Below are 9,701 nucleotides of genomic sequence, written 5' to 3' on the forward strand. Positions count from 1 at the left end.
CTACGGGTGTTCTGTGGGATAGTCGCCAGTACTTCTGCGTACTGGTCCCAGGCCCCAAGGGACACTAAGGAAATCTCTACTGGAGCACCAAATGTGATTCCTGTAGAGGAGGGGAGGACAGTGGCCTCCACCTCAGACACGGGGTAAGGGTAGGTCAGGTTGACAGCCTGTACTCCAAGTGCCTTACCTTTACACTTGGGGTCACCCCTTTTGTGATCCAGAGCCCCACAATCCCAACAAGTGCCAGGAGTGCGGGGTACGGTACTGGAACCACTGGGAGCCTGCTTTGCAGCAGGTGGACCACTACTCTTATTCCCACCCACAGAGGACTTATCCCCACTAGATTTTTGGGTCTTAGGAGAGGAAGGTTTTGGTTTACCCGACGGTGACTGCTTTTGGGACTCCTCAGCTTTCTGAGAGGCCCCCTTTTCTTTGTCCTTGTCCTTCCCACTGGAGTCCTTAGGGGACACCCGGTGGGAGACCCACTTGTCAGCCAACCTAGCCAGCTTAAAGGGGTCCAAAATGTTCTGGTCAGCCACATACTGACGCAGCTCTGGTGAACAGGCTTCAGAAAAATGCTCAAAAAACAAGAGGTGGGACAACTCAACAAAAGTTTTTACCTTGTATCCATCAATCCACCCCATCATGTTCATGTGCGCAGTACTCACCCAGTCAACCCAAGACACATTCTCTCTTTTCTTAAATTCCCTGAACCTTTTAAGGTATTGGGCAGGTGTCTTGCCAAACTTGGCAATCAAAGCAGACTTCATACACTCATACTGACCCCTTTCTTCCACACTCAGCTTCAGAATACAGTCATATCCAGTTTGAGGCACTCTGCTTAACAAACACTTAGCCCAATCTCTTTTATCTACATCATGAATTGCACAAGCCATTTCAAACGCTTCAATCCATTGGAGGATATCTGAACCCTCCACAAACACACCAACCAAATCTTTCATAAACTTGGTGGCTGGGGACCTGCCACTCTCAGTTGGTCTAGCTGAAGTCTCCACTCTAGCTCTCTCTAGCTGGATTCTCTGACATTCAGTGTCCTTGTCTTTGAGCGCAAGATCCCTATTCTTGAGTTCCACTTGCTGTGCCAGCTCCTCTTTCTTAAGCTCAGCTTCTATTTCCAACTTGCGATATTCAAAGGCCAATTTCATCCTTAATAACTCAAGTTCCATGGAATTGCTGGGGTTTGGAACAGAGGCAGCAGGAATGGTGGCATTCCCAGAAACAGATTCAGCGACAACCCCAGGGGCAGAGTCCTCACTGGTTGCATCCCCCCCTTCATCAAGGGTTTCACCATCAGTCTGGTAGTCCACCAGGGCAGCTATCAGCTCAGCCCTAGACTTATCCACAAAGTCCAACTCCCTGGCTTCACAAGCACTCTGGAGAGCCTCTAAGCTCATCCGAGTCAATTTACCATTTGCAATGGGCTCCATTGCCTGTAATGCAGTTATTTGGTACACACCCAAACCTTAATCTAATAAAGTGCGGATATTTTGTAAGTGGCACGGTTATACACTGAGTCTTAAAACCATAAGCATCCCACCGCTGCCACCAGCTTGTCAAGACCGGTGGGGGGGTCTGTACTTCCGCTCTCTATATGGTAGAGGAGAGGCACAGAAGACCCCAGCCAAGATTCTCGATTACGGTAGCGATGGACGAGCAATCAAGGCCTAGCTTCTCAGGAGGTGATGCAGGCTGGTTCTTAAGTACAGTGTATCCCCAAGCCCCCCTCAAAGGAATGTCCACACACTGTATTACTGAAAACACAGTCTTTATATAATTAATATTCAAGGGTTATGTACACTTATCACAACAATGCACTTTGTGCTCAGGAAAACCAATAATGATAAATATCTACAATTCTAAAGTGGTACCACTAATATTAGACCTCATTAAAGTGCATTCACAATACTGTAAAAATGGCACACAGATCAATAAGAAGGAAACCAGCAATAGAGAGAGGAGAGATAAAAGATGGTTGAAACAATAGGCAGAATACTGGCCCTAGCTACTGGACACAGTTCTGTGTGGAGATCCCCCCACCTGGGCAACCTGTAAAATAAAGAGATATAACACCAGCCCAGTCCGTATATTGTTCAATAGTCTATTTCTCTCCTATAATGTTTTTACCCCCCCCAATGTACCTGGTGGAGTCGAGTTCTTCGAAGAGGCGTCGACAGATCCTTCTTGAATGACCCCCTTTAAAGCAGGAGTCACGGATCGTCGAGAGGCGTCGAGAAACGTCGAAGACCTCGGGGTTCGGCGACGGGGAATCGACGGCCCTTCTTGAATGCCTTCCCTTTCAAGCGGGAGGCACGGGGCGTCGAACGTCCGTCGACGAACGAGGTAGAACGATGTCGAAGAGGCGGCAGCTTCGTCCGAGCGGTGCTCGTCGGCGTCGGGGCGTCGGCGTCCTGCACGGCGGAGGTGTGCGGGGCACCTCGATGACAATAGTTCTGGACCGCAAAGATTGTAGAGACGGGAGCCCAGCAAGGGCGTCGAGTCGCTCGAGTCTTTGGGATCGTGAGGTGGCGGGAACCCCACCGGCGGATTCTCCTCGGCGCGTTGGTCGTCCTCGACTTTCTCCGGCAGGGCAAAAGCGGTCGACGGTGCGGACGAGGGAGTCCTTCGAGTCAAATGTTCTTAGGCAAGGAGCGGACGGCTCCGGTCGTCGGCGGCACGGCGTCAAGTGGTTCCCACGGCTGGGCAACACAACTTCGACGGGCCTCCAGCGGTTACACAGACCTGCGAACCCTGGTCGACGGCAATGGACTTCGACAGCGTCGAGGTCCGGGTGCTTCACTTCGATCTCCTCGGCGGTCCCGTCTCGGGTCGGCAGCCTTTCGAGGGTCTGACTTCCAGGGCGCTTCGGCGAAGATTCAGCGGTGCTCGATGGTCCCTCGGAGCACGGGAAGAGGGCGCCTTACCAGGTCCTCTCTCGGGTCAGTCCTCGACGATTTCGACAACCTTCAGTTCCGTCGAAGCAAATGCCACAGCAAGTCTTCTTCTTCCAGCTGGACGTCGAGGATCAGCAAATCCAGTTACTCTTGAGTGGAGACTCAGCTTCTGAATGCTTCTGAACAATTTCCAGTGGTGAGAGGTCCCCAGATATACTATTCTGTCTCTCATCCACACTGCTGGCACACACACAGCAGCCAATCACACAGAAGGGCATTCATGCAGTCAGTCAGCCAATCAGGCACACAGTGCATTCAGGCCACACTCCTCCCTTTCAGACACTCACAACAAGGAATGTGGATTGGGACAAGTACCCAGCCATTCAACACTACACACTGCATTCAGGCCAGTTTCGGGCAGGGCTGTCTCAGTCTTTGTCTCTCATGCCAGAAACCAGACAACCACAACAAGGAGTGTATATTGGTCACACACTCCATTCACCCAGGTCCCACCCACAGGAGGTACCCATAACATACAGTCACTGGGAAGGCTCCAGTCAGTCTAGCTGGGCCTTTACAACAACACCATATATGGAACTTCCACCCAACAGCCAGTCAGGGGGAAGGGACAGAGTCAGGGCTTCCCAGGACTTTGGGAAAAACAAGATAACAGGCAATAGAAAGCAAGAGGCCACAGGGGCCATCTTGTTTCCTATCAGGAATCAACTGATTCCAATGGCAGGGCCTGGGTATCCCAAAATGGAGGGCACCCAGAACACCTGTCAAATTCAGCATGGAGCTGCCACCAGCCCATACCCTGCTCTGTGGGCCACCCACAGGTGCCCAAAAACATACACTAGGGGCACAGGGTTGTACCCCTACCCATGGGTGCCATAAGGGTATCCCATGGGTCCGTTCACCAAACCAAAAGAGAGCTGCACTGCCAGGAGTCCCTCATGGACTCCTGGGCAGAAAACATGACAGAACACACGGTAAAAACAGAAAAAGGACAAGGATTCAGAGGCCCTGTCCCTCAGATGCATTTCCGGCATCACACAAGGGATATCCGTCATCAACAGGCAAACAAGGGACAGAGCCATCATCAACAGGCAACCAAGGGACAGCCATCATCAACAGGCAAACAAGGGGCAGAGCCATCATCAACAGGCAACCAAGGGACAGCCATCATCAACAGGCAACCAAGGGACAGAGCCATCATCAACAGGCAAACAAGGGACAAGCATCATCAACAGGCAACCAAGGGACAGAGCCATCATCAACAGGCAACCAAGGGACAGCCATCATCAACAGGCAACCAAGGGACAGAGCCATCATCAAAAGGTGACCACGGGAGAGCCATCATCAACAGGCAACCAAGGGACAGAGCGAGCCTCAACAGGCAACCAAGGGACAACAGGCAACCAAAGGACAGCCATCATCAACAGGCAACCAAGGGACAGAGCCATTATCAAAAGGTGACCACGGGAGAGCCATCATCAATAGGCAACCAAGGGACAGAGCGATCCTCAACAGGCAACCGAGGGACAACAGGCAACCAATGGACAGCCATCATCAACAGGCAACCAAGGGACAGCCATCATCAACAGGCAACCAAGGGACAAAGCCATCATCAACAGGCAACCAAGGGACATAGCCATCATCAACAGGCAACCAAGGGACAGCCATCATCCACAGGCAACCAAGGGACAGAGCCATCATCAACAGGCAACCAAGGGACAACAGGCAACCAAGGGACAGCCATCATCAACAGGCAACCAAGGGACAGAGACATCATCAACAGGCACCCAAAGGACAAAAGGCAACCAAGGGACAGCCATCATCAACAGGCAACCAAGGGACAGAGCCATCATCAAAAGGCAACCAAGGGACAGCCATCATCAACAGGCAACCAAAGGACAGAGCCATCATCAACAGGCAACCAAGGGACAACAGGCAACCAAAGGACAGAGCCATTATCATCAGGCAACCAAGGGACAGAGCCATCAACAGGCAACCAAGGGACAGAGCCATCATCAACAGGCAACCAAGCGACAGCCATTATCTACAGTCAACCAATGGACAGCCATCCTCGACAGGCAACGAAGGTACAGCCATCATCAACAGGCAACCATGGGACAAAGCCATCATCAACAGGTGACCAAGGGACAGCCATCATCAACAGGCGACCAAGGGACAGAGCCATCATCAACAGGTGACTAAGGGACAGCCATCATCAACAGGCAACCAAGGGACAGGGCCATCATCAACAGGCAACCAAGGGACAGCCATCATCAACAGGCAACCAAGGGACAGCCATCATCAACAAGCAACCAAGGGACAGAGCCATCATCAACAGGCAACCAACAGAAAGGGCCATCGTCAACAGGCAACCAAGGGACAGCCATGCCATCATCAACAGGCAACCAAGGGACAGAGCCATCATCAACAGGCAACCAAGGGACAACAGGCAACCAAGGGACAGCCATCATCAACAGGCAACCAAGGGACAGAGCCATCATCAACAGGCAACCAAGGGACAGCCATCATCAACAGGCAACCAAGGTACAGAGCCATCATCAACAAGTAACCAAAGGACAAAAGGCAACCAAGGGACAGCCATCATCAACAGGCAACCAAGGGACAGAGCCATCATCAAAAGGCAACCAAGGGACAGCCATCATCAACAGGCAACCAAGGGACAGAGCCATCATCAACAGGCAACCAAGGGACAGAGCCATCAACAGGCAACCAAGGGACAGAGCCATCATCAACAGGGAACCAAGGGACAGCCATTATCTACAGTCAACCAAGGAACAGCCATCCTCGACAGGCAATCAAGGTACAACCATCATCAACAGGCAACCATGGGACAGAGCCATCATCAACAGGTGACCAAGGGACAGCCATCATCAACAGGCGACCAAGGGACATGGCCATCATCAACAGGCAACCAAGGGACAGCCATCATCAACAAGCAACCCAGGGACAGAGCCATCATCAACAGGCAACCAACGGAAAGTGCCTTCGTCAACAGGCAACCAAGGGACAGCCATGCCATCATCAACAGGCAATCAAGGGACAGAGCCATCATCAACAGGCAACCAAGGGACACAACCATCATCAACGGGCAACCAAGGGACAGAGCCATCATCAACAGGCAACCAAGGGACAGCTCCATCATCAACAGGCAACCAAGGGACAGCCATCATCAACAGGCGACCAAGGGACAGCCATCATCAACAGGCAAACAAGGGACAGAGCCATCATCAACAGGCAACCAAGGGACAGCCATCATCAACAGGCGACCAAGAGACAGCCATCATCAACAGGCAAACAAGGGACAGAGCCATCATCAACAGGCAACCAAGGGACAGCCATCATCAACAGTCAAACAAGGGACAGAGCCATCATCAACAGGTAACCAAGGGACAGCCATCATCAACAGGCAACCAAGGGATAGCCGTCATCAACAGGCAAACAAGGGACAGAGCCATCATCAACAGGCAACCAAGGGACAGCCATCATCAACAGGCAAACAAGGGGCAGAGCCATCATCAACAGGCAACCAAGGGACAGCCATCATCAACAGGCAACCAAGGGACAGAGCCATCATCAACAGGCAAACAAGGGACAGCCATCATCAACAGGCAACCAAGGGACAGAGCCATCATCAACAGGCAACCAAGGGACAGCCATCATCAACAGGCAACCAAGGGACAGAGCCATCATCAAAAGGTGACCACGGGAGAGCCATCATCAACAGGCAACCAAGGGACAGAGCGATCCTCAACAGGCAACCAAGGGACAACAGGCAACCAAAGGACAGCCATCATCAACAGGCAACCAAGGGACAGAGCCATCATCAAAAGGTGACCACGGGAGAGCCATCATCAATAGGCAACCAAGGGACAGAGCGATCCTCAACAGGCAACCGAGGGACAACAGGCAACCAATGGACAGCCATCATCAACAGGCAACCAAGGGACAGCCATCATCAACAGGCAACCAAGGGACAGCCATCATCCACAGGCAACCAAGGGACAGAGCCATCATCAACAGGCAACCAAGGGACAACAGGCAACCAAGGGACAGCCATCATCAACAGGCAACCAAGGGACAGAGACATCATCAACAGGCAACCAAAGGACAAAAGGCAACCTAGGGACAGCCATCATCAACAGGCAACCAAGGGACAGAGCCATCATCAAAAGGCAACCAAGGGACAGCCATCATCAACAGGCAACCAAAGGACAGAGCCATCATCAACAGGTGACCAAGGGACAGCCATCATCAACAGGCGACCAAGGGACAGAGCCATCATCAACAGGCGAACAAGGGACAGCCATCATCAACAGGCAACCAAGGGACACACCCATCATCAACAGGCAACCAAGGGACAGCCATCATCAACAGGCAACCAAGGGACAGAGCCATCATCAAAAGGTGACCACGGGAGAGCCATCATCAACAGGCAACCAAGGGACAGAGCGATCCTCAACAGGCAACCAAGGGACAACAGGCAACCAAAGGACAGCCATCATCAACAGGCAACCAAGGGACAGAGCCATCTTCAAAAGGTGACCACGGGAGAGCCATCATCAATAGGCAACCAAGGGACAGAGCGATCCTCAACAGGCAACCGAGGGACAACAGGCAACCAATGGACAGCCATCATCAACAGGCAACCAAGGGACAGCCATCATCAACAGGCAACCAAGGGACAAAGCCATCATCAACAGGCAACCAATGGACATAGCCATCATCAACAGGCAACCAAGGGACAGCCATCATCCACAGGCAACCAAGGGACAGAGCCATCATCAACAGGCAACCAAGGGACAACAGGCAACCAAGGGACAGCCATCATCAACAGGCAACCAAGGGACAGAGACATCATCAACAGGCAACCAAAGGACAAAAGGCAACCAAGGGACAGCCATCATCAACAGGCAACCAAGGGACAGAGCCATCATCAAAAGGCAACCAAGGGACAGCCATCATCAACAGGCAACCAAAGGACAGAGCCATCATCAACAGGCAACCAAGGGACAACAGGCAACCAAAGGACAGAGCCATTATCATCAGGCAACCAAGGGACAGAGCCATCAACAGGCAACCAAGGGACAGAGCCATCATCAACAGGCAACCAAGCGACAGCCATTATCTACAGTCAACCAAGGGACAGCCATCCTCGACAGGCAACGAAGGTACAGCCATCATCAACAGGCAACCATGGGACAAAGCCATCATCAACAGGTGACCAAGGGACAGCCATCATCAACAGGCGACCAAGGGACAGAGCCATCATCAACAGGTGACTAAGGGACAGCCATCATCAACAGGCAACCAAGGGACAGGGCCATCATCAACAGGCAACCAAGGGACAGCCATCATCAACAGGCAACCAAGGGACAGCCATCATCAACAAGCAACCAAGGGACAGAGCCATCATCAACAGGAAACCAACAGAAAGGGCCATCGTCAACAGGCAACCAAGGGACAGCCATGCCATCATCAACAGGCAACCAAGGGACGGAGCCATCATCAACAGGCAACCAAGGGACAACAGGCAACCAAGGGACAGCCATCATCAACAGGCAACCAAGGGACAGAGCCATCATCAACAGGCAACCAAGGGACAGCCATCATCAACAGGCAACCAAGGTACAGAGCCATCATCAACAAGCAACCAAAGGACAAAAGGCAACCAAGGGACAGCCATCATCAACAGGCAACCAAGGGACAGAGCCATCATCAAAAGGCAACCAAGGGACAGCCATCATCAACAGGCAACCAAGGGACAGAGCCATCATCAACAGGCAACCAAGGGACAGAGCCATCAACAGGCAACCAAGGGACAGAGCCATCATCAACAGGGAACCAAGGGACAGCCATTATCTACAGTCAACCAAGGAACAGCCATCCTCGACAGGCAACCAAGGTACAGCCATCATCAACAGGCAACCATGGGACAGAGCCATCATCAACAGGTGACCAAGGGACAGCCATCATCAACAGGCGACCAAGGGACAGAGCCATCATCAACAGGCGACTAAGGGACAGCCATCATCAACAGGCAACCAAGGGACATGGCCATCATCAACAGGCAACCAAGGGACAGCCATCATCAACAGGCAACCAAGGGACAGCCATCATCAACAAGCAACCCAGGGACAGAGCCATCATCAACAGGCAACCAACGGAAAGTGCCATCGTCAACAGGCAACCAAGGGACAGCCATGCCATCATCAACAGGCAATCAAGGGACAGAGCTATCATCAACAAGCAACCAAAGGACAACAGGCAACCAAGGGACAGCCATCATCAACAGGCAACCAAGGGACAGAGCCATCATCAACAGGCAACCAAGGGACAGCCATCATCAACAGGCAACCAAGGGACAGAGCCATCATCAACAGGCAACCAAGGTACAACAGGCAACCAAGGGACGGAGCCATCATCAACAGGCAACCGACGGACAGAGCCATCAACAGGCAACCAAGGGACAGAGCCATCATCAACAGGCAACCAAGGGACAGCCATTATCTACAATCAACCAAGGAACAGCCATCCTCGACAGGCAACCAAGGTACAGCCATCATCAACAGGCAACCATGGGACAGAGCCATCATCAACAGGTGCCCAAGGGACAGCCATCATCAACAGGCGACCAAGGGACAGAGCCATCATCAACAGGCAACCAAGGGACAGAGCCATCATCAACAGGCGACTAAGGGACAGCCATCATCAACAGGCAACCAAGGGACAGGCCGTCATCAACAGGCAACC

The sequence above is a fragment of the Ambystoma mexicanum genome, chromosome 8 (genome assembly GCF_040938575.1).
Source record: "Ambystoma mexicanum isolate Mex_15411 chromosome 8, UKY_AmexF1_1, whole genome shotgun sequence".
NCBI lineage: Eukaryota > Metazoa > Chordata > Amphibia > Caudata > Ambystomatidae > Ambystoma > Ambystoma mexicanum.